Source organism: Limulus polyphemus, unplaced genomic scaffold, assembly GCF_000517525.1.
Source record: "Limulus polyphemus unplaced genomic scaffold, Limulus_polyphemus-2.1.2 Scaffold1202, whole genome shotgun sequence".
In the NCBI taxonomy this organism is placed as follows: Eukaryota; Metazoa; Arthropoda; class Merostomata; order Xiphosura; family Limulidae; genus Limulus; species Limulus polyphemus.
This window is the reverse complement of record NW_013666812.1, coordinates 7,087-11,348: the sequence shown is the minus strand read 5'-3', so window position 1 is coordinate 11,348 and position 4,262 is coordinate 7,087. Positions and strand designations below refer to the sequence as shown.

General features: G+C 36.4%; 1 protein-coding gene across 1 annotated transcript in view; it reads right to left on the bottom strand.

Annotated features, from left to right (window-relative positions):
* LOC106462581 overlaps nt 1–2,183 on the bottom strand; it is a 24,258-nt gene extending 22,075 nt beyond the window's left edge. The window contains exon 1 of the mRNA XM_022389878.1: nt 2,091–2,183. The gene's annotated coding sequence lies outside the window, so the exon portion shown is untranslated. The remainder of the gene's footprint in view (nt 1–2,090) is intronic.
* Nucleotides 2,184–4,262: the final 2,079 nt, after the last annotated feature.

The following is a 4,262-nucleotide window of genomic DNA, read 5'->3' as shown; positions in this document are numbered from 1 at the left end:
CTATAAATATGCTGTTTGTGAATTGAAGTTACCATCCATCAGTTTGTTTAGTGTCTATAAATCCGTTGTTTGTGAACTGAAGTTACTATCCATCAGTTTGTTTAGTGTCTATAAATCCGTTGTTTGTGAACTAAGTTACCGTCCATCAGTTTGTTTAGTGTCTATAAATATGCTGTTTGTGAATTGAAGTTACCATCCATCAGTTTGTTTAGTGTCTATAAATCCGTTGTTTGTGAACTGAAGTTACCATCCATCAGTTTGTTTAGTGTCTATAAATCCGTTGTTTGTGAACTGAAGTTACCATCCGTCAGTTTGTTTAGTGTCTATAAATTTGCTGTTTGTGAACTGAAGTTACAATCCATCAGTTTGTTTTCTGTCTATAAATCTGCTGTTTGTGAATTGATTGTGAAATTTATGGCTTGATTGAATTCGTTCAGTGTAAAGCAGCAGTAACTGTTTTATAATAATGTTGCTTCATCGAGTCACATGACTAGTGTGACGCCACGTTTCTAGAACTATCCTGTACTTTGGCGAATGCTCTAGTATTTACTAGATATAGGGTAGTCGGGTATATATTAAGAGGGGGACAACGTGACGCGGTAATGTGTGTGTAGATAGTGAGTAATTGAACTGCAGTCAGAAGTATTGTAGGCGTTCGTTGTTACAGCGTTTGTTTAGCGCGATTGTTGAAGTTGAGTGTATCGGTAAAGTTATATTCGGAAAGAATAAACCAGTTTTATTAAGTAAAGACTTGTGTCGTTAAAGTTTCGTCGGAACGAATTTACGGAGAGTTAATTAACAAACGGAGACGTAACAATACATTACATCTTTAGAATTATTATTAAGGTGAAAATAGTCACGTTATACTGTCAGCCAATCGATGACACATAAAAATGACTCATCACAGATATATATCACCTTCTAGAAGTTACTAAATAACAAACAAATGTGTCAATAGTCATAATATGCCGTCAGTCACTCGATGACGCATAAAAAGCACTGTTCACAGGAACGTGCGTATCACCTTCTAAAAGTCAGTACATAATAGATGAGGGTGGAAATAGGTATGCTATGCTGGCATCTATTCCATCAAACATCAAACATAGTAAATACAGATAGTTTAATTCATATTAATGCATTGACAACTATCTGTCTACTATTGGTATTTGTGTTATTACCTGTCGCCATCCATAATTTTGAACTTCTGACTAGAGGAATAAAGTAAGTCAGCAGAACTTTACCACACACGCTAAGTTGAAATATTTTATGTCATCAAGCAGATTCAAACCCGAGTCGCCAGCTCCGAAACTTAGAGCGCTATAACAAGGCCAACCTGCGTCCTAGGGTATTGGTTTTCACTCTTCAGACCCTTATGTTAATTTTATACAGAACAAATTCGATGACGAGGAACCCACTTTGAGACGGCTTGAATGGGTAATGAAGAAAAACTTTAATATAAGTTTAACATAACAGCAAATGCACAACGCTTCGACTGTGTAAATTACTAGAATCTGATGATGACAAAACCTTGTCGAAACGTTGTTTGTTTTTGTTTTTGAATTTTGCGCAAAGCTACACGAGGGCTATCTGCGCTAGCCGTCCCTAATTTAGCAGTGTAAGACTAGAGGGAAGGCAGCTAGTCATCACCACTCAACGAATATTGGGATTGACCGTCACCTTATAACGCCCCCACGGCTGAAAGGGCGAGCATGTTTGGTGTGTCGGGGATTCGAACCCGCGACCTGCAGATTGCGAGTCGAGCGCCCTAACCACCTGGCCATGCCGGGCCCTCGAAACGTTGTACATTTGCTGTTGTGTTAAACTTATATTAAAGTTTTTCTTCATTACCCATTCAAGCCGTCTTCAACCATTATACAGAACAACTTTCAATCAATAAATTTTTAATTACAGAAGTCAAACCTTGCGTCAGTTTTAGTCCGTACTGTTCACCTATAGACTGCTTTTAGCATTGTTTATATATATATATATATATCCATTAATAAAGATCGCTTGAGTGTTGGGAGGTAAATTGAGAATAATTATGATTTTCAACGCCATTTCATATATAGTAAAATATAAAAACTTCTTACCCAGTAGATGAAACAGGTCATGCACATGTAACTTTCAGCAGTAAACACATATTCTAAGAATTAAAGTAGTGGAATTCTTTAGTTCCAGGAATCCACAGAGTGCAGAATTTTCGGAACCTGTGTCAGCAGTTGCACGTGATTTTTTCGTATTCTCGTGGTGCCTAGTGATATGTAGTAGTACGGGAAGATACGCATGAGTCACTTGTTCTATAAACACCTGTTTTTATCTCGTAATCTGAAAATCATTGTGTAACTTGGACAGTATGATAGATCAACGTACTTAATGCTTTGAAAATGCCACCAACATCACGAACTCATTTGAGCGTGATATATATACATATACATACCCACAAAGAAACACATATATGCATAAATACAAATACATAAATACGTTTTCATTTCGAATCTGAACAAATAACGAACACTTGTAGGATTAAGACCTTGAAGTTTAAGTAAACAGCCATCAGCATCCATGAAAAATATTATATTTATTCAACTCTTCGTTTTACAGCTTCTTCTGGAGTATTCTTTACTAATTCTCAAGTTTAACTGGCAGTGATAGGCTTAGATTGTTTGACAACATAATATTCTTAAGATAAATAATAATTCCACACGGCCACATTTACAAGTGAAATGTATTGCTGGTGCGTTATTAGAACGTTGTTATTAAATAATATATATGCAGTCAATGATACACAAAAAATCTAACACTAAGGAAAAAAAAAAAGGTTCGAACCATATACAGAGATTAAGCACGTTCGGTTATAACGGTTTTACGGTCTTATCATGTCGTTACAATTCATGCTTTACCTGACGATAGTGCATGATGATAATAGTCCTGCAGAGTAGCTGTCATTTCTAAACCACACCACTCCTTCCTACATCACTTCAATAGTCATTTTAGTGTACGAGAACGACGACTTCCCAACGCTCGTTTCAACAGTCTAATAGCACAGAAAACCACAGGCTTAACTATTATATCTTCATATGGAATGGGATGAATACCCATTGAATTCTCCTGCTGTTTAAGGTATGTGACAGTCGAGTGGATATGTCGTGGAAGCAACTTGTGTACACATGGACAAATACCTTTTGCCACTGACCTTTGTAGTATTCGGTTCTCACCTGTTATTAGATGCCGCATGTTGTCGTGGAAGCAACTTGTGTACACATGGACAAATACCTTTTGCCACTGACCTTTGTAGTATTCGGTTCTCACCTGTTATTAGATGCTGCATGTTGTCGTGGAAGCAACTTGTGTACACATGGACAAATACCTTTTGCCACTGACCTTTGTACTATTCGGTTCTCACCTGTTATTAGATGCCGCACTTTGTTTAGCATGAATGGAATACTACTCGTTGCAACAACGTGTTTGGATAGTCCTGGTTCCCCAGAATACTTTGATTTTCAATGCCATTAAGTACTAGGCACATCCCAGTGTTAGAAATTGTATATCCTCAATATAAACATCTTTTATGGTCTAACTAAATGAATATCTCGCGTCTGAAAGAACTGTTACATAACCTTCCTAAAGGCGATCAATTTTCAGTGGCACCACACTACCCACAAAACAATAATGTCACAATGTAGTTCTTATAAATATCGTCCCAGCGTGACTTTATAATATATTTGGTTGTTTTCATATAACGTACTCAAACATCTCTATTATCAGATTAAAAAAAAATATTTCTTTTTTGCACAAAAGTCACATGTATATTCAATGAATACTCAGTGACACAATTATATTAACATAAAACTATGACACATGTACACTTTCCTCTGTTGAGTTCGGGTCGACGTTGTTTGATAAGGAGAGCTTCTTTAAATTTTGATATTGATGTGTTTTCGTGGCTTTAGGAAGTTTGAACAATTGAAGGAAATGGTGCACTTTTCAGAAGTTGTTTTAAATAGGGCATCCAATTGTTCTTCTATCGTGGTTGAACGTCTTTATTTTACACTGAATTTTCGTGGAAGTTGCTCACGTTAAATCAGTCAATAGGTATTGGTGTTTTTGACCATACTAAACATATGTTATTTCATTATATTGCAAATACTTATGTGTTTGTAGAAGTTTAAACGTAATATTTGCAATATCAGTTTGTTTGTTTGTTATGGATTTCGCGCAAAGCTACACGAGAGATATCTGCGCTAGCCGTCCCTATTTTGGCA